The sequence below is a fragment of the Aedes aegypti genome, chromosome 3 (assembly GCF_002204515.2).
Source record: "Aedes aegypti strain LVP_AGWG chromosome 3, AaegL5.0 Primary Assembly, whole genome shotgun sequence".
Taxonomy (NCBI): domain Eukaryota; kingdom Metazoa; phylum Arthropoda; class Insecta; order Diptera; family Culicidae; genus Aedes; species Aedes aegypti.
In genome coordinates, this window is record NC_035109.1 from 355,636,964 (window position 1) to 355,664,849 (window position 27,886).

Sequence of the window (27,886 nt, forward strand, 5' to 3'; positions counted from 1 at the left end):
CCTTCATAAGAGAGCAGATAATTTTTTGTTTAAAATGTTTGAGGCTGTAACAGTGTAACGCAAACAAAATGTTCCCACAGCATAACTGAAATGAACGACACATTAAAAAAAAAATGTGTGTCAAAACTTTTGAACGATTCAATATCAATTTTAATTTCGGAAGTGTACGTCAAAAACACTGTCTATTATCGAAAGAAGGGAAAAGAGATCACGTATTCGCAAGAAAAAAAAATGTGTTGAATAATGGCAGGTTCAAAAGTAATCATCATTATCATACAGCAAAATATAAGAATGGATGACATTTAGATTTACTGAATAATAAAAATTTGAAACAGTATAAATATAAAGAACAGCCTATTTTTAGAAGAAGGCAAAATTTAATATTAAACCAATATAAGACTGGACGCCACAAATAATCACGGCATATAAATTTAAATAGAAGCTATAATAGTCTTTAGTGGCTGGATAGTGAACGAGAAAGAACGATAAGTAATCAAAAGAAGGAGGTATTCTGTCATTTTTGGCTATACACATGTTAGCAAAAATGCTGAGGATAATAAAACTCGAAAGAACCGCCAATTAAATAAAGAAGGGTGCATATTAGAAGGTTAATTAATTCACCACCCTGAAATGTATAAAGATACGACAATTATGAGTGCCAAAAGCTTTTCGGGGACGTGGGTTAATCGGAGAAACAAGATATTCAAGGAACTGGCATTCGGAGAACTTACGTTCAGGGAAACGACATTCGGGATTAAGTAACACAACCCATCGAAGTAACTGCAGTAATCGATTTCTCTTTTCGCCAATAACTTCAGCAGATCAATGTTATCGATTGCCGCCCTTCTGTCAGTTGGAAACAAAAAATATCTATAATATAGCTCCAAAGAACAGCCTATATATAAAAGAAGGTTAAAATTTATTTAAATTTTAAATCAACACTCTTCATACCAATGATTAATACCTATAATGCCTATCATTATGGTTACATCATGTTTAGAAAAAACATAGAATGTTTGAAAGGAGGGTAAATTTGTGCTAAATATATCAAAATCTTTAGTGCAAAAAAAAATATTCCAACAGCGTAACTAAAAAGAAGCATTAATTTCTGAACAAATAATAAAATACTATTGGCATTAACATTTATATGCTTTAGTTTATTCAAGACCATTGATTGTTGAATAAAGTGTCATTTTGTTTCAATTGACTCCATAACAAGCCTGATGCCATCAGAAAGATTCAATAGAAACGTAAAAACGAATGTCATCTTAATAAATTCTTGGTTCCAGACTCATTATGCCAAACGACTATTATGCCAAACGACTATTATGCCAAACCACCATTATGCCAAACGACCATTATGCCAAACGACTTTATGCCAAATAAACATTATGCACAAACGATTTTATTCCAAACGGCTTTATGCCAAACGACTTTATGCCAAATGACCTAACACCGTATAACAGCACTCATTTTACTGCTATGAATAAAAAAAGGCCTGTGCCATATCAAAAAAGCATCCATTGATAACACAGCTTAACAAAAATCACATTTTTGCGTGTCTCAAGAATCAAATTATGTGTCTCTTGTAGATTTGCGATTGCTGAATCTGATGCCGTTTTCAGAAATGTTCTAGCACGTCACAATTTTTAGCTACAGGTCGTCAAAGTTGTATGAATCACAGGTTTATTTGATGTTTACATAAAATTTAAAGTATAATTTATCAAAATTTTTAGTGATCTAATCCACCAAACATGGTTAAAATTTCACGATTAAAGTTAGATAAAATCGATTTATTTTAACATGTTGGCATTTTCCATAGAAAATACTTCGCTTCTCTTATATGGCAAAATACAATACTTTCCATTCACGAGACGCGACGGAGACAAGACATAACAATGAGTAGTACAATACTTTTCTAAACCATAAAAAATTACTTTTGAGCATCGATAGTATTACGTACTTTTTTGATAAGTGTAGTTATAGAGATGAAGTTTGAATTCTGTGGCAAATCAAGCAAATAAATTGTCGTACAAGTTGGAAAACTTGCATGCAAGTTGGCTGAAATAGTCAAATTTGGCATTTTCAACAGCCAATATCTAAAAAACTAGACGTGCTACGATAATTTTTAAAACGGTAATGGATTCAGCATCTCTTAACTAAGTAAATAGCGGTATTTTGGTGCTTGAGACAAAAACGTGTTCCGCAGTGTAATTGGATACGCTTGTAGATCCTAATGCCTATACTCAATATGCATCTTGGAGGACCTAGGACATTCGCACAAATTAATGAAACACACCGTTTACTCACTGGAATGGTTTGGGGCCTTTGGAGTATTTGAAAACTAACTTGTAATCACTTATTACTGTCGTAGATCCCAAGGCCTATATTCTATGGAGTCCTTGGAGGACCAAAAATATCCGTGCAAGCAAATAAAATATTCCGATGACTTAAATGAAGTCCTTGGAGGAGCTTGGATATCGGTACAGATTTTAACAATACTCATTTTACTGCGTTGAATAGATAAGGCCATAACAAAAAAAAACATAAAAGGGTCATATTTAGCCAGTACATTGCAGGTACATATTCCAGGAAGTTTTTGGACGAACTAGAAAACCTGTTGTACTCACTTTGTTACCAAACTCGGATCCGAGAATACAAACTCTTTTTTAAAATATAACAATCTTGCACACTCAATCTGTTCGGGTTTTGGGGTTTTGGAACTACCGAAAAAGTCAGTAAACTAAAAAAAATGTCAGAAATCGAAAAACAGAGATTTTTTACTTAAATTTTGCAGAGAGCTTTCTTTTTATATCATATATCGATAAAAAATAAAACATGGTGAAATTTGCTTTTCAATTACGCGTGGCGACAGTTTCCATTTTACTGACATTTTCGGTAGTTCCAAAACCCAGTAAAATTTTACCGACCCCAGTAATTTAATCTAAGTGTGTATAGGGTCCAGTATTGTGAGACGTTCTTCTACAAATAAATGATAAATTGATCTCCATTAACTCATGTAGAATCATATGCCCAAACTCCAAAGAATTCTTGTAAGACGTTAACTTGTATACATTCTAGCCTGATTAAGAACCCAGTATATCAATATTATGTTAATGATGCTAAATGAGCATAATTTCTCTAAATAATATAAATTAATTTCATGCAAGTAAACTCCAAAAGGCAAACTCTTGTTTTACGAACTAAGCTTCCTCGTTTTATGCACTGATTCGATTTACGCACCAATTTAATTTACGCACCCCCGATCTAGTTCGTAAATTGAGGTTACAGTGTACATCCCTTCAGAAATTTCGGACAACATTAAAATGTAGTCATTAATAGCACATTGTTAAAGCAGTTCTCGAACGAAAGGATAAGGAATATGATAAATAAAAAACCTAAAAAATGAAGGCAACTTTGAAGAAGTCATTGGAATAAATTATGGATGAATGGCATAGTTTATTCTTGAAGAAATTTTTCAAGCAAATCTTTAAAGAACTTTGGAGACATTGCTGAGGAAATTCTTGAGGAAACTTGGGAGAATTTCTGCACAAATACTTGGAGGATTCCCTGAAGAGCAAAAATTCTTAATTAGCCCTTGGAAGAATTTAAAAAAAGATCTTTGATGGACTTGGACCTAATAGAATCTCTAGTTGAAAACACCTGAAGGGATATCTGGAGAAATTCGTAAAGTAATCCCTAAAAGAATCATATAAAAATTCTGCAGGTAATCATGAAGAATTTCTGAGAAGAACCTCTCGTAGCCATTCCTCAACCATGAAGAAAGTTCTGGAAAAATCACGAACGGATTCTCAATAGATTTGTAGGAAGGATCAGTAAAGCAATTGATAGAAACTAGTTGTCGGAATTCCTGCCAAATCTTAAGCGGAATCCTTGGAAAACTCTGTTTGGAATTTTTTGGTAATCCAGAATAAAAAACAAGAAGAAATTTTTGGTGGAATTTTTGTAGAATTGTATGGGGAAATTCATAGAAGCCCTCTTAAAAAAGTCTTTCCGACATTTCTGGAGAGGACCCTGCAGAAACTGCTGAAGAAGTCGTTTAAAAAAATCTTATTGAGATCTCAAAATAAATGTTTCAAATTGCATTTGGAGGGACTCTCAAAGAATTCCTAGTAAGAAAATTTATAGGCAACCCTGGAATCAAAATTTATTTTTTTAAGACAGACTGTACCGTGGTGAATCAAAATCAGGACGGTACCGATATCCGGACACTTTGATTATATTATATAATTAGAGCCAAATTTAGATGATTATTTGTTTGCAGCAACTGATCTTATTCCCTATCCGTGGAACAAATTTTTGAATATTATTAATACGATAGTAATGAAAAGTTTCCAGCATGTTGCAAAAAATGGAGAAGATATTCAAAAAGGGGAAAAAATGATTACATGTTGCCATGATCCAGCTGATATTGGCTCACGACTAATAGTTGAAGAAAATATGATGTTCACGAATCGCATGTCGGGTCAAAGTCTCTCCAACTGATTCCACTCTAAAATTCTCATAAGCCAACATTCCTCAACTCTACTCAAATCTAAATCATTCCAGACACGTTTGAGCGCAGAAAAGTCCAAAACAGTATCGAAAACCCACGCAGCCCACGAACGAACTGATTCAAACCGAGCGCCTCAACAAGGATGCGGAAAATTGATTCCATCGCTCCACATTCGTTCATGCATGGTACGCTCCTCCCCCACACCTTATTCCGAGTACAATCCTTAGGCGTTCAAACCCTGGAAAGCCCCACAAAGCAGGTGAAGCATAAAAAATCAATTACCAAAGCCAGCGGGCAAGACGCCGACGCCACGGAGTGTGGTAACTTACGCTTGTAACGGCGACGCACTAACAGAATTCCACGTTCTCGCTGCCACTGGTGGACGGTCGGTGCTCTATTATGTGGGTTAAAGGTTCCTCCATCGCACCGCACCGTTGTTGTCCTCTATCGCAACGTGTCGATCTTTTCCGATCGAACGCGTGGTGTAGCTTTAAACATGGGTTCGTACACACTTTTAGATAGGTACCGTAAAACGGGGTAACTTTGATAATGCGGGTAACTTTGATAGTGCGAGACCCACAACATATTAAATGAAATAACGAAGTTTCTGTTAATCAGTTAAGCAAAACAAATGCAAAAGTAAAGAGTATTAGTATGACACTTCATGTCAAAGCTATTTTCATTGGAATCAAGTGCATTTGAGGCTTTTTATACGAATATGAAAAATTGACACAATTTTAGCATTTTCGAAACGCTTACAAACAATCTGTTCTACGATCACTATTTGATGTAGTTTTGAATAGTTGACCACTTTTCTTTGACAGCCTAGTTATCATAGAACTTGAATACGGTCTCAAATCTCTTAGCGAATAGCATTTTCACAAACTGGGATCATTTTTGTAATTTAAGTCAGAAATTTCCATATAACATTAAACGCCTAGAGGTATGCAATTCCCTACAAATGTTCGTTATTCATTCAATTTTGTTCGATTCATACTCCATTATCAAAGTTACCCCTAAACAGAAAACCAACTTTCGGTTATATGAAAAATTATATATCCATTCATAATAAATCTTTTGGGAATCTATCGACTGCAATCGATAGCTAGGATGCCAGTACTTGTTTTAAAAATATAAATTATTATTCTTTGAAACAGCATGCATAAATATTCAAGTTTTCTTCGAAAAAACTATCAAAGTTACCCCGTTTTACGGTACCTTCATTTCTACTATCCGTGGGCCGCCAGTTTTTCCCCATCGAAAAAAAAGAAGGATTCCCTCGTATTCGTGTACGTGTTGAAGTTTCGCTACATGAGATCGGTCGATGGCGATTAGGGCATCCCGATCAGAAGGAGGAGCCAACTGAAATGTTTGATTGTGATAATTATATTACATTAGTTGTCATTTTTATATTCGACTTTTTGTCAATTTCAACTTTTTCCCATTCGAATTTTTGTCCATTTGAATTTGATTTGCGTTCGATGTTTTGTCCTCTAACCTCTTGCCCTTCAACATTTTCTCTTGCAAACCCATGATGGCAAGGAGACCAAAAGTAGGGAACTGACTTGTTACTTCCCTCTGCTCGGGACGAAGCCTCATTGGTAGGAACCGTACTGGGATCCCGACGAATGCGTGTGCGCAATTCACGGACTATTTCGTTGCCTTTCCGCAGGAAGTCACTCCGCTAGCTACGTTTGCGTTCGGTTTCTGTGTGTTTCGAATGCTATTTGTTTTGATTTATGATTGCTTTGCGTTGTGGCGGAATGTTTAAGCAGCTATGATAAATTGAAGTGTTTGTAAGGATTTTTACGCTCATTTCAATTTGTGCCGTGCTGCCTACGGAGAGAGCAAGCATCAATTCAATTTCCACTACCCCTACCAGAGAAGCCTATCATAAATTTAGGAAATTTGCTGTTTCTAACATCCAATCATCGTAAAAAGTGGCACTGTAAATCAAACAATTCCTCCTTGCTTCTGTGCAATTCCATGGTATTAAATCGCCAAACAAAATTTTAATTGGAAATTCTCTCACCTCCTCCCCGTGCTGCTATCGATTGACATTTATCTACATTCAGTTTCCTTTTTTTTTCCTGTGCTCAACTCGATTCGCTCGGTGTTTACACTTGCCGCTCAGGCTCAAACAAGCCCATCGCTTCGATTCCTGATTCTGTCGGTTGTCCTTCCTTTCTGTAAACCTGGACAACCAGCAAATCGACGGATGACGACGACGGAAGGAAGGAGCCCATCGAATTAATCCATAAACAAACCACTCAAATTAAAATCCCCGTTCGATAAGATCGATTACTTCGTTGGTTGGTGTTGGATTCGCTTCTGTGTTTGAGCATCATCATCATCATTGGTTTAGTAGTGGTTGGATTGCGCCTGATCAGAATGTCTTTTTTTGTGGTTTGTCTCGTTCTCGTTTGCTTTTTTTCATTGTTTTGTGGTGGATACTCCCAGTTACCGTATGATTCGATCTTGAATGAAGAAACTTTAGTTTTGTACTAGATCGATAAATTATTTGCAAATCAGCTGGAAAGTTATTGAGTTGTTCTATATTCTTTCTAATGAGGGGGAACGAGGAAATGAATAAACCATTTTTTTCCAATAATCATTCTGATAAACACATGATAATGCATAAACATCGAATAAATGTTCAAAACTTGCCTGAGTACAATTTACTTATTGTGCCTTCTATGAATTTACTTAAGAAATCCATACATTAAATACAACTTGTATAATATCTGACTAAGTTAATAGAACAAATAGGCAAAATTAGAAGATTTTTTGAACCATGGAAATGTTTCTTTTTGTAAAAAATAAGGCAGAGTTTTCTTTAGATTGATAGCAGAAATTTACACTGGATGAAAAGTCCAATAATATCGACCATAGTTTTCTATTCCAGCAACATGTTCTTTGATTTAATCCAATTTCTTAAGAAATTGTGCATGAATAAGTTCATTGCATAAACTCATAACCACATGTGTTTTTCAAGAAAAAATATTATATTTCAAATTGTTACGGAACTAAAAAAAATATGATTTTTCAGCGGATTTGTTGCAACATTTTTTAAGCTGCCCTTCAATATTCCTGAAAAAATTTTAATATAATAAAATTGCTCAGAGAATACCGAAAGATGACTTCAGAACTTTTTTTTACAATTTTTTGAAGAACAATCAAATAATATTATAAAATTTGTTCGCATTTTCAACGTGGATTCCTACTGGAGGAAAACCATTCTTCTATGTCTACTTTTTATCCACAAATTGCTTCGGAATAGGTTCCACTTGGAGTGACATTAAATTTCTTAGCAACGTCACTCCTAACAATTTAAATCCGGTCGTATCACTCATTTGAAGTGAATCTTAGACCATTCTCTTCCCCATCATCCAACTTGACATTTATGAAGGCGTCGGTGAGTCTCTGGCCTCTCTTTAAGTTGGTGTCATATCATCATTATCCTTTTCTTTCCTCGTAATGGAGAGGATGGGCGTTGCCGGCAATGGAAGTTGTCACGTTTTTTTTTTTTTTCATTTTAACTTATGATTGATCAAAACAATTTTTCCATAAGTAATTTGATGAGGAGTTGTGAAGAAAATAACATGACAGTTTTCAGTATCCCAAGTAGCACGCGAAACATCTTCCAAAGAGATGTTTTTCAAAAATTGTTTCAATCGCGTATCAATAAAAGCATCTGTAACTTACATGGTTCTAGTTCGGTTGCATATCAATATCAAGGCTCATAAAGTTTAATTTCCATTCCAATGAACACGCATTTCACTTCTTGTTTGACGTTCAACATTTTTGAAACGACAAGATTTGCTGCAAATGTCCTTTGCAAATAGCAATGAAGTCAAGTTTGTCAAGATGTTTCCAGCAACTTTTCAAACAAACTCTTGAAACTTCTCCCAAAATGCCGGTTTTAATGTTATGTTTCAAATTACTTTCATTTAAAGCATCCGCAACTTGCATTCAATTTTCGTTTCCATACCCACAACTCAAGAAGATTCATCCCAGTTGCGACCAAGTTGCACTAAACTACGTGTATGACAGCTAGAAGTTTGTTTGTTTGAATCGAGTTGCAATATGGTTGAGTTGCACCTTACGTATCATCTAACAACGAAAACATGGTCTAGCAACAGTTTGTTTGTTTGAATGATGTTTCTCATATGTTGCGCGGATGTTTTTGCAAAAAGTTTAGATTATTTCAGGCGTGGTCTAATTTCGAAAGTAATGAACTTGTATTCCGAAGGGTGCAGTAAAGTTATAAGCAACAAGCTTTGATTAATGGGCCATGTGGTCGCTTTTATAGTGCATTGGCGTAGCAATTGTTCGAAGAGCTGGTGGAGTAGTGAGTAGAGGAGAAGTTTGGTGATCTTGAGGTGGTTCTTGTTCATATTTTTGTTTTCATTTTTTTTTCTCTCTAGTATTTTGCCACAAATTAGCAATTTCGGTATAACTTAAATATGTTGCAAACAGATTCCACCTCTTGCGCTTTTTGCGTTGCTATTCAGTGCAATTGAAAGTCATATTTTCAACCATTTACAACTTGGATTAGTTTCAAGAGATTATTTTATTCTTGAGTTGAAACAAACTGTGCTGCTTGGGATACTCCGTTACCGCGCATCGCAACACAACGCAACCAATTGATTCGGAATATGTTCCCGGATTCAATTGAAACAATACATAAACTTACAAAAGTTCAATGTTTTCCCTCGCAATCCATACAATTCATTGATTCTGTCAAATTTTATACCAAGATGTTTTCTGAAAAATCTACCGAGAATTCCTTTTAAAAGTTTTCCCTGAAATTTAATGACAAATTGTTTGTCGATGTTTATCAAAACTCCTTCAGAAATATTTGCAAATACATAACGAATTGCGTCAAAAATTCTTACATGTGTGTTTCTAGGAACTCTGCCTCCAATCTCCGAATCTACGGTTATCTACGAAAAATGTAAAACCCACAGGAGTACTTTTGCTTCCGAAATAAGCATAGAAGTGAAAAAATCTGTTGAAAGACATTCAGCAGAATAATTGGGAAGGGGAAATGGATTTATTAAGACACTGATAAAAAAAAAATATGGATTTTCTTCAAATTCAATTTCTTCATAAATAATTTTATCATTTACTGGCAGAAACCATATTCTGCGATTCCAAGGTGGAATTCCTAGAGGTTTTCTGGCGGAATTCTTGGGAGTTCAGAAATCACTAAAGATTAAAAGAATACGTTGTTTCAAAAGAAGTGCTTACGGATTTTGTTGAGAAAAAAATAAGGTAGAGAGATTGTAATATTTTAATTATCCTGAAATCATTCACATTTAGAGAGAAAATATAAATAATCTTTTATTTTTACTTGTTCCATCTGTTCTTTTTTCAACATGCTTCATTTGTTGTTTCTACTTCCTTCTTATGATGTTTTCTTTAGGAACTTCGTACAAAACATTTGTCATTCTCAAGTACTTTAAAGAATCTACAGACAAAATTAAATGATTCCTGATTTCATCTGGAATTGCTCAACAAATTTTCAAAGTAATGCAACAATTTCTCCCAAGGTTCAATTGTATCTTGCAGTATGGCCCTTAAAAAATACGAAAATTGTATGAACGTGATCTACAAGCGTTATTTTCATTGTTCTTGCAAGTGAAAGTAATTTCTGATTATTAAAGTATATTCTAAAATAACTCCGCCATCTAAGACAATTTTTGTCATATTTTTATTACTGTCCTAAATTATGTAATAAAGCAAAGAAGTTCCAAGGTTTTGTCCGCCCAAAGCTAGAAACAGCGTCTGATTGTCGTATACTCTGGTGATAAACTTTCCACCTTCAAAAATCACTCTTTATTGGTGTAAATTTTAGTTTAGTGGTATCAGAGGATGGAGGAGTTCTTAGAGAACGTGTTTTTCATGGTCACAATAAAATATTTTGCTAGGGTCATAGTTTTGAATGCATATGCGTCTTATAGGTTTGATATGCCTTTATTTCTTGTTAAAGTTTAGTAAAATATAAATACGGAGGCCTATAAGAGATTTTTGAGAATGAAATTTGTTCCTTCGGTTAGAGACAACTTATATCAATACTAGCTTACAGGTTTTGAGCTAAACGGAGCCGCTTATCACACTTATATGAAGGTTCAATCAAAGCTTTCCAAAATGAGCCGTTTTTTTCGAAAATACGTTTAAGTCTCCAATGACCCGGGTATGAACCAATTCTATCATTTGATATGGGCTTATGCTGGAGACCAGGCCTGTGAAGAATCTCACGCCATCGTTGATGTTTTAGAAGCCTTCATCACAGAAATTTCGAACTCGACGTCCGCATGATAAAATTTGAAGGTATGCTTCCAATTTGTCTCTGGTAAGGTGATAGTAACAGATAAAAATCATGTCCAAATTGAAAAACTGAGTCTAAATAGATTAAACAATGCAAGTTATAAATAATATATATTTTTCATTCACATTTTCTTTGTAAAAACTACCATTAAACATAATATGACAATTTTCGCATTTTTTTATGGGCCATACAGTACTTTACGAATTTTACCATCAGACTTCTTTGGCAAAACTGTGTTAATGTGTTTTTTTTTTAAATACCACCAATATATTCACGTTAAACTTCTTCAGTTATAACCTAGATTATAACATAATGATTGAAAATAGTCCCTCCAAAAATAATTTCTGGAAATTGGAAAAAATCTACTTCAATTCGTTTGCCATAATATCATTATTCTCATTTTTTGAGATGTTAGATACAAATACCTTCGGTAAAAATGTCATCCGTTTTCACGCCAATCATTATCCATTATGAAAGACGAAAGGAAAAGAACAAGTTTTTTATAGTAAATCGTATAAATCTTTCGACAGGAATATTTATAGTATATTTTTCCATATTAAATTTTAGGCTTAAATAATCCAACAAATTTCCAAATTATAATTTTCACCAGAACTTTTGTCGTATGTATTACTCTAGAATTCTTATATAAATTGGATATAACAGCTTGTTGATTCTTAGAGCAATTGGTAAAAATATCCTTAAAAAATAGATTGTGGTATTCCTGCAGTAGCTTTTGAACCGAAAATGGAGAGTTGCTAATTTTCTAGACGTTACCTCTGGAAAAACCCCGGGATTAATTTTCGGAAAAAATATGGAATTCTGAAACCAAAAAGAATATCTGATGGAATTTTTAAAGAAAATTTTTGAGAAGCTCAAGAATGAAATTCAAATTTCTTTAGAAAATTTGTTGTTTTTTATATCTCCTGAAGAATCGCTAGAGATTTTGAGAGAAAACAAATCGTCAGAAAATACTTGAATGAACCTCTGGTGGATTTTTTGGAAGAATGCTAGGGCGACATCTCAGGAGAAAACAATATATTTTTTTAGAGAAATCCCTGAATGAATTGCCCAGAACTTGTTTGTGTATTTCCGCGGACAAGTTATTGAAAGTACAAATGAACGTACTCCGCGTGAGCTACATAGGAAAGTTCGATTTTTTTTAATTTTCTTTAGTAGGCATTTTGGAAGAAATTTCAAAATATTATTTTCAAAAGAGTTTGAAGAAATGTAGGAAGCTAGGTAAAATAAATGTTCAAAGAAATCTGAACAAACACTTAAGAGGATTTACTGTTAAAAAACTAAAACTAACTGTGTCCTTAAATTAATATACCTGGAAGAATAAATTAATGTTGGAAGAATAAATTAATCAATTTTGATGCGATTTTTTCAAGCGATAATTAAAGAATTTCTGAGGGTTCTCTGCAAAAAAAAAAATTGAAGGAATCTAAAGAGAAATTTTAGGAAGAACCTCAACGCCAAAGTTTGAAAAACTGTTGGTGAACTCCTTGCAGAATTCCTTTTTGAGCGTTCTTACGCTCGACCTCGACCTTCAACGCTCAACCAAACCATACACTAAAATTTTGGTACAGGCTAGTACGATAAGGGGCAACTTAGAACTGGGATAAATGCACCGGAATGGCACATATGAAGATTATAAAAAATCAGAAACCTTAAGTACCTATTTACACATAGACTGAGCTAAGGGTTGCTATAGACAGTACCTGCATAGGTTCGGGCACTCAGAATCTCCTGCGTGCCCCAATTGTGCTGGTGTAGAGGAAACAGCGGAGCATGTCGTGTTCGATTGCCCCCGTTTCATTGTTGTGAGAGGTCGCATGCTCACTACATGCGGAGGGGACACGTCCCCCGACAATATTATAGAGAGAATGTGTGCGGATGCCGAGTGCTGGAATGCAGTAACTACGGCTGTCACTCACATTATGTTAGAATTGCAGCGTCTATGGCGCGCCGACCAAGAGTTGGCTGCAGAGGATTAGCCCTGCCGAGGCTGGTCCCTTGTAACATTGTTTAAGTCGGCTAGGAGAAGCAGTTTGCCTAGGCTACTTCTGCTACACGTGTTGTGCTATATGCACTGGTCCCTTCCCGAAGAAATACCGTAAGGTGGTTCCGGGGAGATGAGGGTCTGAGTCCAAGGGTCATGTCGATGCACTGTTCACCACTTGAGCAATTCTAAATGAATTGCTCATGCACAGTGCATAGGCTGGTTTTAGCGGGTCGTCGTTGGTGCGTCATCCCCGCATTCCCTGAGTTATCTTCTCAGGGGATCTGTTTGCAGATTTCCCCCTTGTAAAAAACAAAAAAAGGGTATGCGATATGAGTATTTTCCATGGCGATACGAAACGGAACGATATACGGAATGTTCAACACTGCTCATAGCGAAACGAAAACCGATATGAAATTCAAATCCTCACGAAATGTTTCGAAACGAAACGAAATTTTTCAGGAAATTCCGCGAAATTTTCCTGTGTAGTGATAATTTCGGTAGATATACACGTCGGGTGAATTCTTGTATTTTTGACAGCTTCATTCAGTTTGTCAGTTTTATCGGGCTCAAAATATTTTGTATTATATAACGTGCATCTTACTACTAAACTTCAATCGATTTGGGTGACAAATGTGTCTCATTATGAAGAGAACTTAACTTCTCCTAAGTTAAGTCCTCCTATCTGCACGTTTATTGCTATTTTGCGCTTTTCTCTCAATTACCGCGAACACACTTCAAATACGTTCCTATAGCAAAAAATCTTGTAAAAATTGTGATGGTTATTATTTTAATTTTTATTTCATTAAAATATGGAAAATTCAAACTAAGAAAATATTGCAACAAAATATTTCCTGCTTCAGCCAAACGTGCAATGTTTGGCGCTGCGCAAAATTAGTTACGTAAACAATACTCAGCCCAACCTGCTGAGGGTGACAGGTTTGAATCCCGGTTTGGTTTGGGATCCTTTAGTGTTGAAATCTTTTCTGACTTTCAAGGACAAACTTACATGTTTTATGTCTTTTTTGATAAAACCTGTTCACAGATTTCTATAACGCTCAAGGGGTTGGGTGGATGTTCTTTAATTGTCACAACTAAGATGTGGATCAAAAAGTGGTCGCAAACATTTAAAACAATCTCAAAAATGTTGTGTTGAGCCCACAAGTAATTTAATTTTGAAAGATGCCCTACATAGCATAGCATAGACTGACTGCACATGTCAATGGTTGCTACTCCGTGATTGATCGGAACTGGTAAGAATTGCACTACGATCCAAATGAAGAAGCAATTTTAGCAGATATATCATTGATCAATAACGGCGCCGGCCAAGTCCTTGCAGTCAGTTGGGATGGGGAAGGAATGTGAGAGTGTAATGATTGTTGCTTCTAGAGACCGAGAATACCTCTGCATCTCCGCAATCACCACGGGGAGGGTGTTTATTAGTGAGGGAGGAAAAGATCTGGGAGTCACCTTTGGTCAGTGATGCGATCCATGGATAAGGAGGAGAAATATGACTTATACTTAGAGCTAGTTTTATATTTTTGTATCGAGAAGTTTTTGGTAGATAATTAAAAAAAAAATACGTCAACATATATAATGTCGAGCCATTCAAAAGAAGTTTTCATTAATGGCGAATAGAGAAAAATATATGTATATATTTTTAATTATATGAAATAGGAATAATGCCGACACTTGTAGTGACGAACCATACAATGTTTGTTTGAATATCACACGCTTTTATTAAAAAATGTGTTATCATAAGCATGAAACGAGCTCACCAGTTGGTAATCCATCCTCGACTAAACACGACTATCTTTTCGCACTCACACAGCGCGAACAGCAAAATTTCTCGACGTCCCGAAAACGAAGCGTCTTGTTTGGGCTTTCCGAAGCACTCATTTAATTTTGAAAGATGCCCTACAATGTATTTAAAAATCATGTAGTGATGATGTTATGTTATTAAATACCATTAAATATGAAATAATTGTGTCCGATTTTAACTAAATTGGTCATATGTATGCTTTTTACCTTGAGAGAATGTGAAGTCTATAAGAACCCGTAAGAACACTGAGAAGCAGGGTCTGTCCCAGTTGGAACATAACGCCAGAAAGAAGAAGAAATATACAGAATCAGAGGAATTACCAGAGTAATTACTGTAGTACTGTGATATTAAATTTCAAAGAATCCGTAATCAATCGCGATAAATTTGGTAGAACTGCAAGAGCAATAAATTAAAATAGCTATTGCTGGAGGATCTTAACAAGGATTCTCTGGTCGAGTTTAATTAGGGCTTCCTAAAAAAAATACTGGAAAAATCCCAAAATAAAAGTGCAAAAATTCTTAGAGGTATCACTCTACAAATGGCTGGGAGGATTAATGAAAAAATCTGGGGAAAGAAAATTTTCAGAGTAATCAATGGGGAAAGTACCTGAAATATTTCCGGTAGTTTTCTTGAGCAAATACTGGAGAAAGGATCGTATTCCAAAAATCTGAAAAGGAACTTTAATTTATGTGAGAATTGGATTTTTTAGGAGTTTTGAGATTATTTTATTTTATGATTGATGGTTAAAAACTGACAACAAAATCAAATAATCGTCTCAAAAGTATTTTAAATTATTTTTTGCTATGCCGTTTTTGCTCGAAAATAATTTCTAGTTTCGCGAAATTCCGTTTTATTCCGTTTGTTTTCAATTTTCCGCGGAGATATTTTTACAATTTGGTGAAACGAAACGAAATCGTAAAATAAAAAATCCGCATGTATGAGTTCCGTGGAATTCCGCGGAATTTCGTTTCGATGATTCCGTCAAACAAATCATTCGGTATTTCGCATACCCTTAGACTGAGCTGGTGCCCTTTCACAGAACGCTGTGAAAAATCGGATGGCAGTCATAGTCTTCATTATTTGTATTGCAATGAATGACGAGTAAAACCCTTGACGGACGGTAAAAACCACAAATTTTAAATTTGTATAGCATAAGTTAATTCATAAAATCCAGATTGTAATACGATATTGATTATATTTTGCGCCTAAACAGGATGTACCGACCCGCAACCGATTACAGAATAGAAATATAAGTAGTAGAACGCTAGTGGCGCTGTAATCACAAAATAGAATTATTTTATTAGTACTTACTATAGAAGTTTTTGATTGTTTGTTTAGTGCCATGTTGTAGAGAATGTTTTATTATGGTTGAAAAATTTGATTTGACACTTATAGACCCGGTACCCAGACTGTCAGAGCGTGGCAAACTAGATGTTGGTCACACGAACAGTCGCGACATTGGCCTTCTACGGCTAATGCTTCTACTGATTACAGCGAGTCAAGGAATACTCGAGAATATGCAACTGCGAATGGCATCCCGAGACGCTCAGGCCTAGAAATATCGTCTCAAACAGCGCCGTTGTCTAACCAGTCATTCCAGCGTTTATTCAATTTCAATAAAAAATGATCCTAAAACAGAGATGATGGTCTAAAATAGTTGTTAATATATTTCATGCATTGAATTTTTACTTGCTAGGAATGAACGAATGAATCGATGAATCGAAATGATGGATCAATGCACGAGTTCACTGATTTGACTTTTGAACGGAGCCGAATTCATTCGTTGCCATGGTCACGTAAATAACACGGCACCGCTCAAACGTCAGAAAATGAACCGGTGCATAGGTCCATTTTTGTGTTTGCGGTGCACCACAAAATAGAAAACAAATAATGACGGTAACGGTTGCCACAAGATGAACAGCGCACTGTAATCAAACATCCAAATTGTTTGAACTTGAACACGGCTCTCGTGATCACAAGCCTTGAACAGAACATGAACAGAACGCGTTCAAATGCATCTCTGCCTTTTTGGTGATTTTGATGGCTATTTTGATGAGTCTCCCAGAGTTTCATGTAATCAATATTGGAGAAATCCACAGTAATTCCAGAAAATTCTAATATTGTAAACTTACAATTTGAAATTATATAAATACGCACGAGGAAGACTTTCCTGGAGATAAGTTTAAAGAACTTTTGAAGAATTATCTGGCGGAATGTCAGAGATTGTTCGAAAAATCTTCTGGTAAGATCATTTAGTTTTAAAAAACTGAAGGAAACATCTATCGAATAATAACTACTAATCCCGGGAATGATTTTCCGTGGAAATTTCAGAAGAAACTCACTAAACACTAGTTTAGGGATGTTCTTCATGAGTTCTATGTTTATTTTTACTGGATTTGACGAAGAATGGACATTTGTTTTTTTTTTGTATTATATATTGGCTTTTCTCGGTGACAACAGACAAAAAAGCATATTTTGCGTATAAGTATATAGTTGTACAAGTATAGTTGTGACAGACCAAGCTGTAAGGTTGCGTTCAGCATTTTGCGTCTGATGAGGGCTGAAGTGAAGTAAGCCGAAACGCGTAACGCAAAATATGCTGTTTTTGTCTGTTGTCACCGAGAAAAGCCAATACATAATATCAAATAGAAGTTCAACCAAAAGAATGGACATATTCCGTGGTGAATCTTTAAGCTTACAATTATCACTAACGTGCAGCAATATGAGCCAAATCACAAACAAATAAAACCATTATTAATCTATGTAAGCTACGAAATTTGTGAAAATCGTAATTATTGAGACTGAAATTTCTCCTCCAAAATAAGAATTTGTAAGCCCCTCCGCTAGACTCCCTCCTAAAATGTTCAATGTGGTTCATATTATTTTGATCAATGTAGTTCTTAATGTTAGGATTCCTGAAGCACTATCTCAATTTGAAAGAGATTTCTAGAAATCCCAAAAGGTCATCCGCTAAAAACATGCATCACACAGAACAAGGTTGTTTGTTCGGATCGGTCCAACTTTCCATTCCACGCAACATTACTCCATTTTAATGCATCCGCTGACTCGCTAGATCGCATGCTTCAGATAGTTTTAATGCGGCTATAAATTTCAATAAATAATGCCAAACTTAACCTTCTCATCATTTTCCATGTTCGTTTGGCGCTGCTGCAGTTTTTGTCTTTTCCCCCGGAGCCAAGAAGCCACCAAGATGCGAGCCAAAGCAGCAGCAGCACTAAAGTTGTGTATTTAAGCGCGCTAGATTTCTGAGATAAAGCGATTATGTGCTCCGGATTCGTTTTTTCTCCGGTTCGGTCGCTCGGGGCTTGTTCGCGAACAATAAGACCCTCTGGAAGATGCGCTTCACAGTGGGAACTGCAGTTGCAGCCCCCGAAAAAAAAACGAATCGAGCTTCAATGCTCCCGAACTGGAGCACGATTGTTCCTTGGCAGCTTATCGGAATGCTAGAATCAGTCTGCTACTTAGTCCGGGAATAAATTGTTTCATTGTTCGGGCGTGCTTCTAAATTATAAAATGGATGCGAAATAGCGGGCCATGTTCCTGGAAGCACTCGTTAACGGCGCTGTATGAGCAGAATCTTAAGCCAAACTTTCCACTTTCCAAACCGATGTTGAACACCGTAACTAACAAATCCCAGCTGCAACGTAAATCGTGAATTTTCCACACCCTAAAATACAACACGTGTACGCAATAAATCGCACCTCACAACTTCATTCCGCAAAGCGTCCCAAGAACATCCCTGAAAGTAAAAGCTAGTTAATTTTTATCCTTTTAACGAGCTTTTACTTAGGATCCGTATCGCCACGGCTTGGCCGAATCCCGCAGACCGGAAATAAATCCCTTCCCAAAACACGAATTCCTCTTCGACGTTTGCTTTCGGTGGGCTGGACGACACCCTCTTGCTTCTTTTGGGCAGTTAAGGCAGCAGAAGCAGCAGCGCCAGCAAAACCTTCTGAATCATTAAACAGAACACTCAACCAAAGTGAGTAGTGCCAAAGAGAGAGAGAAGGAAGCACTTGTGCGCCTTAATTACACTCCCCAAGTCCGAAAAACGGTTGGCAGGCAGCGCGGCGTCGTCCTGTAATCTCTTGCACAAGTGTAATCCCCAACGCCTCGGCTGATCACCGCGCCATCACACACAGGAGTAATTATGATCATTCATGGACAAAATTATAAACTGCCCTTGGTGATCTTTTGTAGGCCTTATATTGATAAAAAAACGCCTTATATTGATAAAAGTGAATTTTTTATTTCTTTATAATAATCAAGCATTCAAGCATTACATCGAGAAAATGTTCGTCAGCTTGATCTTGCTGAAAAGCTGCGTGTTAACGCTATTTAAGCCTCCCAAACATGAAATCAATATATCCGAATACCCGTAACCATTTCCGTTAGGACAATTTGGGAAAATTCGATAATATAGCGAATTGGAATCATTCGACAAGCTATTATTCATATTTTCCATCTCTAAGTAGAAATACATGCGATTCTCTGGTGATTCCACTAAGGATATCACCAGGGATTTCTTCGGGAAGAACTTTTGATCATAATGATTTTTGAGACCAGCTCCAATAGGGCTCCAGGAATACCTTCAGCAATTCGTCCAGAAATTCTGCCAGGAGTTCTTGCAGTTCTTCCAAGCATTGTTGCAGGAATATCTGCAGCTAAGTTTGTACAGGAATTGTCCTAGAATATTCGCAAACAGTTTTTGCTGGAACGCCTCCAGTTTATCCTTAATAGATACCTCAAGTGTATTTTTTACTGGGATTTTGCAAGTTATTTCTAAAAAGATTTATTCAAGCAATTTAGCCTGAAATTCGTTCAGAGATTCTTTCACTATATGGATCCTTGCAAAGATGTCTCCAAGTCATTCTTCAGGATTGGCACTAAAAAAATCTCTTCAAGGATTACCTCAGATATTTTATCAGAAAATCTTCCATGGGTTCATCCAAGGATACAGGTAGTCCTCTTGAAAATTTCATGGGTTCCTCCAGGAATAGCTCCAGAGATTTCATAAGGAAATTCTGCAAGGATTCTATCAGGAATTCCTCCAGGGGTTCTTTACTTCACGAATATTTTGAGGGATTCCTCCAGGAATTCCAGAGAAAAATCTTCCAAAAAACCACTACGTGAATTATTAGTAATTTTCCAGGCAATCTTACATGAATTCCCTAAGAAATTCTTTCAAAGATTCGCTCTGGCATTCTAAAAATTCCTGTGGGGAATCCTTAAAGAATTTCTGTAGAGATTTCTCAAAAGATTAACCTCCAGGAATTTTACCAGAAAAAACTCTAAGAAATTCTCCAGGGATTACATAAGAAAAAGCTTTACCTTGATTCCTTTAGGAAAATCCCATCATGAATTCTTACAGATATTTCTCCATGGATTCCACCAAAGGTTATCCAGGGATTTCTGCAGGGAATTCTTCAGGGATTCCTCCCGCATAATCTTCACTGTGATTCTTTCAGGGATATCCAAGGATCACTCTAGGAATTTCTCCAGGAATTCTTACTGAGATGCATCCAGGGATTGCTTCATCAATTTACGCAGTTAATCCTTCACAGATCTCTTCATCAATTAACCCAGGTAACCTTTCATTGATTCATTTAACAATTTACCAATGTAATCCTTCAGACATTCATACAGGAATTTCTCTAGAGACTCTTCCAGAGATTCTTCAAGGAAAATCTCTTCAGGTATTCCTTCAGAGATTTACCCAGCATTTTTAACTGAATTTTCTCAAAGAATTACTCTAGAAAAACATCTACATGGGATCCTCCAAAAATTGTTCCATCGATTTATTCAGGAATCCCTCTAGAGATTTCCCCGGGTATTCATCCAGAGACTCTTGCAAGAGTTTTTTCTAAGGATTTTACAAGAAAACATTCCTTCAAGTAAAACAACAGCGATTTCTTCATATTTTTTCTAAAGGGGATCATCCAGGGATCTGTAGGAATTACTCTAAGGATTCATTCATTAAATTTTATAGGTGTTCCTCCAGGGATGGCTCAAAGAATTTCTCCAGCGACTGCTCCAGGAATTTATCCAGGGAATTTTCGAAGACTTCTTTAGTAAAGGAGTTCCTCGAGCAATTTCTGGGAAAATTCTTGGAGAAATCCCTGAAAGCATTCTTAGGTTAATTTCTGATTGTTGGAGGAATTGATGAGGGATTCTCTAGAAGAATTTCGAATAGGAATATCGAATCTCTTCAAAAATTTCTCGGTGGATTTCTGGAGGATTACTTTGTGAGCTTGAGCTTGAGCTTGATCGGCTGCCCGTGGTTGCTACCTACTCTAGTATCGCCACTTACACAAGAAACCAACCAGATGACTGCTTGGGAATAACAGACACCCTCAGTGTATAAGTGCCGGTCATCTTCTATTTGTAGGCAACAATGGTGCCTGCCACGTCAGAATGCTGACCAATGAGGGGAAAGAGAAGAAGTTGATGATGCATTCAACTGGCTCCCACGGTAGACCGTATATACCACTGCGTCTACGCCTTTTCATGCGGGAAGGATGAAGTGGCGGGGTAATTTTTATGACAGAGAGGCTTGCTTGTTTGGTTAGCAGACTGCCTATGTATCAGACGTAAGGAAAGGCGTGCTATAATGATGAAAGAATGAAGACGTAGGGCAAAAGATAATTTCTGCCCGTCTCGGGTAGAGAGGTAGATAGAAGCAAGTGAAAGGTACAACTACAAGTACGAGGAAAAGGACGGGCCTTGGATTGAACCCATGACCTTCTGCTTATGAAGCATCTGCTTATGAAGCAGAAGCGGTAGCCATTAGACCAACAACCCCGCCTTCTCGGGGAATTCCTGAAGGATTACTTTGTAGCGATTTTCTTGGAGACATCCCTTAAAGCATTATTGAAGGAGAGTTTTGAGATTCTTTTTGCATCCTTGGAAAAAATCCTAGTGGAATCCCAGAAGAAATCTCCTGTTATTTCGCCAGTGATTTCTGCAGAAATTCCTCCAAACATCCTTGCAGAAATTTCGTCAGATAGACCTCTCGAGATTCCTCCAGGAATTATTCCGGAAATTTCTTCAGAAATTTCACCAAATCCCTAAGGAAATCTCCGAAATAATTCCTGGAGGAATCTCGAGAGGTCTTTCTGACAAAATTTCTGCAAGTATGTTTGGAGAAATTTCTGCAGAAATCACTGGCGAAATAACAGAGATTCAAGTGGGAATTCCTGGATAAATTCAAGAAATTTCATAGAAATTTTCCTGTAGGAATCCTTGGAGGAGTCTATGGTAAGATTTTTGGAAGAAGCTCTATAAGAATATCAGTAGAAAACGTCTAAATAATCCTTGAATAAATCTCTGAAAGGATCCCTGTAGAAATTTGTGGAATGATTGCTTGTAAAGCTCCCAGAATATTACTGGAAAAGCGAGAGTAAACATTATCCTGAAGGAACCTATGCAGGAATCATTGTGCAAACTCCTCGCAAAATCTCTGGAAGAATCCTTGTAAAGATTTTCCTGCTGAAATGCCTTAAATAATATTTTGAGGAATCCCAAGAGGAGCACCTGAAATAATTCCTGGAGGAATCGCTGAAGGTCTTGAAAGTATAGTAACAATCAATAGTCCTCGTTGGAGAAGAAAAAAATCTGGAAGAATGTCTGGAGAAATGGCTGGTGGGAACACTGGAAATATTTCAGGAGGAACTCTTGATGGAATTTCTGGAGGTTATCCTGAAGGAATTCCTGGAGCTATATTTGAACTGGTCTCATCATCATGTTGTCGTATGAAGTTGCTTATTCAATATTAAGATTTTTCATAAATTTCATAAATTTATTATTTTCGATTGTCCCAAAACTGAGCGATTAAAACACTATTTTTTAAATGTTCTGCGTAAAAACTATTTCTGCTCCTGTAAAGAAAAAGTGCAGCAAGAAATTATACCTCCACAATAGGATCAAAAATATCAAAGTTTTCAATTTTTAAGCTATGACCAGTAAAATATTCTAGTACCTCCTCTATGAAACTCCTCCGTACCCAAAATCTGGGGGGTAAGTTTTAAGATGCTTCCTACTCCCTCTCTCCGTCAATCTCGCACATAGGACGGAAGTTACCACCAGACGACGGCAACGACGAAGACCGTCCGGTGGAATAAATTTAGCGTAAATTAAATTATTTCTGCATCATTAACGGCAACGAGGACCAATGTGTGGAAACTTGTACGAACAGTGCACTGACTTGGGAAGCTTGCTCCACCGTAGAACCCAGATCCAACCGAAAACCATAAGTGGAAGTGTGAAAAGCCACCGAGCAACCCTTATCGATGTGCTACTTTGTCCCACTGCCGGGCTCGGGTACTATCTTGCCGGTGGTCATGTAAGATTCAACGATTGGGCAAACTTTCGGGTAAGCGATAGCTATAATCCTTGCAGCGGGTGTGGGGCACATCCTACGAGCTGAATTGACTGGGAGCCTCGGTCGCGCTCCGTAATGGGTCAATCGGGAGGACTCAAAAGTGGGAAAATGCTATGGAAGACGGTGAAACGATTCATTAGTATTTAATTCCTAGGTCATAAATTTTTACACCGGATATTTGCTCTCTTTTTTATGGCGATAATCCATTATATAGGTTTGATTTTTATTATGAGGCTTGGGTTTTTTTTCCTGAATCGAGGGTGAGGTGAAAAAGCAATCTAGGGAACTGGTAAAAGCCCGATCCTATAAAACTGTGGTAAGTGTGAGACATTCTGAACCTTTATTAGCTTTAGTATGATTAATGGAATCTTTTTTTTTTGGGGTATGACAAAGTTACAAAAATGAATCTCCGGAATGGAAATAGTTGTCAAAGAATACTGAGGTCATAATCATGATCTTTTCTTCTTCTTTCTGGCGTTACGTCCCCACTGGGACAGAGCCTGCTTCTCAGCTTAGTGTTCTTATGAGCACTTCCACAGTTATTAACTGAGAGCTTACTATGCCGATGACCATTTTTGCATGTGTATATCGTGTGGCAGGTACGAAGATACTCTATGCCCTGGGAAGTCGAGAAAATTTTCAACCCGAAAAGATCCTCGACCGGTGGGATTCGAACCCACGACCCTCAGCTCGGTCATGCTGAATAGCTGCGCGTTTACCGCAACGGCTATTTGGGCCCCGATAAATCATGATCTCTATAGCGAGATAAACGAGCCTCGGGCTGAATGTTTCGTTCATTATTATATATTGAAAACAATATAATGGATAAATTGACGCTTATATTGAGCTGTTTGATAATCCAATCCGCATGGTTATTAAATTAGAAAACTCATTACTCGTAGTAAAGATGGATAAATTATGGGTAAAATTATAAAAAAAAAATCCACGTGCTTGGCTGGGATTCGAATCCAGGACTCTTGTACGCTAGACGAGCGCTTTACCAACTAAGCTACCGAGCCACTTGGTGAATAACTAAGAAGGTTACAAGTTTCGAATTTAAATCCCCACAGATCATGCCGATCCCTTCCATAACCCCCATGTTACTAAACACGCGCGCAGAGCGTGTGCGATTTATTTAGGATTTGAATTCGAAGCTTGTAACCTTTTAAGTTATTCGATCACCAAGTGGCTCAGTAGCTCAGTTGGTAAAGCGCTCGTCTAGCCTACAAGAGTCTTGGGTTTCAATCCCAGCAGAGCACGTGGATTTTTTTCATAATGTCACCCATAATTTACCCATCCCTGCCACGAGTAATGAGTTAATTAATTTAATATAATGAATGATCCTCCAGCACCGACAGAAATATTAATTGAAGGTCTGGGATCGATTTTCGCTCAGGCTAGGATCTTTTCATTATAGAAATTTTCTTGAATTCCTGGGGCATAAACTTTTGTCATATCAACCACACGATATACACAAGCGAAAATGGTAACTTTAACAAAGAAAGCTTTATATTAAAAATTGTGCACGTGGGAACGTAATGCCAAGAAGCAGAAGAAGTATCCGATAATAGAGTGTTTTTTCCTACTCAGGCTGGAGATGATGTATAATAATAAGACTCGAATCAAAACATTCTTCGACTTTTTCTAAAAAAAACATAAATTGATTGGACTTACGTAATTTGACTTAAAATATTATTTCCCGTATAAAAATACGTGATGCATTTTCAAATATTCAAAATGCACCTTCATCGAGGTTTAAATTATCTACGCCCAATGGTGACAATGGGTCAAAGCATAATCTGAAATATCTCAGAAAATATTGGTAATACTGATAAAAAAAGTTAATGGGGTATTCCTTACGTTTCCCGTTCAATGAAAAACAAACGAATTTCATATATTAGTTCAGCATTAGCAAACCTCCATTACACATATTCAAAAGAAGATTTCTTGTCAAATTATGAAAACGGTGTTTTAAAATCAATAAGCATTTTCGGCCCAATCTCACCTCCGACGAAATTTTCGCACTACTTTAAACTCAGTATAATTTAAAGTAGATTTTTGTCAATTACACTACCTCAATTGAAAATGTAATTCCTGCACAGCTTCCTCTTAAATTCCTTCATTTAGTCCGCTAAAAAGGCCACTTGGCATTTATGTAGGAAATTTTACAAAAAATATCGATTATTCTTCAATAATTTGTTTTACACAATTTCAAGAATTCCTCCAGTAATCCTTGCTTTCTCTAGTAATATGAGAAGCGTTTGCTCTGATTTTTCCGTACGGATGGCTATAATTACTCCAGATATTTCTCAAGAAGTGTGTCTATAAGGAAGCTTCCATGAACACTCCACGAATATAAACACATGTCTTTCCCACCATTTTTAAATAAATTGGTCAAGGGATTCTAGAAGTAAAAATCACAACTCCTCAAGGGAATCGTCTTATGTTTAAAAAGTTGCATCTAAAAAAACCATCAGCACTTCTATAGTGATAAACTGAGAACTTCTTTGCAAAATTTGCTATTTTCGGAGTCGTATTTCATGTGGCAGATACCCACGTACGAAAAACATTCAGCATGACTTTATTTTATAATCGCGTACGTAACCGCAAGACTAACGAAGACCTCCAATCTATCACACATGCGTTCGATAATCACTAAGCATTTAATGTCGTTTCTAAAAAACTTTCAAAGCTACATGGAACAAACAAATGAGATTCGATACCATTAGCAACTCCCTCAATATTACCCAAAATTTGAACATGTTAAAATACCCACTAAAATCTTCCAGAGCCGGAAAATAACTGATCACTTTTCCATATCTGTCTAGCTCATATAATTACATGCTACCAACCCATCCTCCGGTAAGTCTCCGATTCCCACCACCACAACTTTCCCAGAGCTAGACCAACATTACTAATTCAGCCATTGTCGCGACAACTTTACACTTCTTCAGCGAAAAACTTTGTACAATTATCAAACTATTCTGTATAATTTTCCACCGCCGACGCCGCCACACCACCAGCAACGAAAAGAAACAGAGAAAACTAATTTCCCTGATCGATTTACACCGTCGCTCAGTGGTTCGAATTGGAAAAATCATGACAAAAATAATGCATTATTAAGTTTTGATCAAGAAATGCTTAATAAGTAACACGAATATGCTTAAAACAAAATCTGCACGATTTATGAGTTTGCAAGCAAAAACTAAGGTCTCATGGGCATGTGCACCCATTGAGGAAGAAGAAGAAAAACTATTTACTTTAGATGTTTTCGTATAGCTTGAGCTTGAGCTTGAGCTTGATTGGCCGCCCGTGGATGCTACTCCAGTATCGCCAGATCAGCTGCACTTACACAAGGAACCAACCGAATGACTGCTTGGGACTAACAGGCATCCTCAGTGTATAAGTGCTGGTGATCTTCTATTTTTAGCAACAATGGTGCCTGCCACGTCAGAATGCAGACCAATGTGGGGAAGGGGGAGGAATTGATGATGCATTATACTGGCTCCCACGTAGACCGTATATACCACTGCATCTACGCCAGTACATGCGGGAGTGTGTGGATTGGGGGAAAGGCATGGCAGAGAGGTTTGCTTTTGTGGTTTGCAGACTGCCTATGTATCAGGCGTAAGGAAACGCATGCGCGTGGAAGAATGGATGCGTTAGGGAAACGGTTTCTTGTCCGTCTCTGGTTCTAGCGTTTGCTGTGAACGAATAGTTTGAGTGTGATAGATTTAGAATGGAAGATAGAAGCGAGTAAGATATATACAACTACAAAGTACGAGGAAAGGGACAGGCCTGGGATTGAACCCATGACCTTCTGCTTATGAAGCAGAAGCGGTAGCCATCAAACCACCAACCCCGTCATTTACTTTAGATATTTTCGTATAAGTTCTTAACTATCTGTTAATGAACGTAGAATTAAATTGAATTTTTCCAGATTTATAAGAAGCGGGACCCCTGTGCATCGTCGGCGGCAGCTGACTGCTTCCAGACATTTCTAGAAGACGTTCCAGTGCCGAATAGTCGCCTTCCGGTGTTTGTTCCTGAGAGGGAAGCGAAAATTTTCACAAGAAAGGAAACTCTCCGGGCACGACAAATCCCGGACCTCCAATTTGAAAATGGCTTTTGTTATTTGCGTACTTTCTTATCCGGGACCGAAAAACGAAATTATAGACAATTTCGCGTTGGATGAGAGTTTGTTGCTATCCCGGCTATACTTGCGCCATAAAAAGTGCTTTGTTTCAACCTCCTTCCACTTTTTTTTGCTCCCCTGTCTGGAAGACGGTTTTCATGTCTCTATCAGTCCTGGCCGGAGCTGCTTGCCATTTATTTTGGTGGAATTCACGTGGCACGGTGGTGGTCCACGTGGGAGTACAAGGACAACAATTTCCCATCAGCTTACTCCGGTATAATTTTGGCAAGTTCGTTTCGGTGTTTTCAAATGGACAAATTATGCAAAAAATAAGCTTTCGGTTACTTTTAGCTATTTTTTTTTTGTTTTCTTGGAATTCTAACCTTCAGTCAGTGGTGGTCATGGGTGTAGCCAGGTTTTCTATTCATGCTAAGATGATCATTATATACAATCTGTGCACATTTTTGCATGAAAATTCAAAATTTTCAAGTCATTAGTCTTACTTTTTCTTGCATAGCTAGTAAACTGGAGTCCGAAACGACTTTTGGTGCAATTTGTGGACAGAGTAACGGGTCCATTACATCTCATGAATCATAACATGTATTTTCTGAGGAGTTTATCTCAAGATTCCCCAACATTTTTTTTTTTCAGGAGGTCTTCTTGTCATTTATTTCAG

The 27,886-nt window shown here is 37.0% G+C and overlaps 1 protein-coding gene across 1 annotated transcript in view; it reads right to left on the reverse strand.

Moving 5' to 3' along the window:
- The window catches only part of LOC5578723 (MOXD1 homolog 2), a 644,764-nt gene that overhangs the window by 359,382 nt on the left and 257,496 nt on the right, over positions 1 to 27,886 (reverse strand). The gene's annotated exons all lie outside the window — the stretch shown is intronic.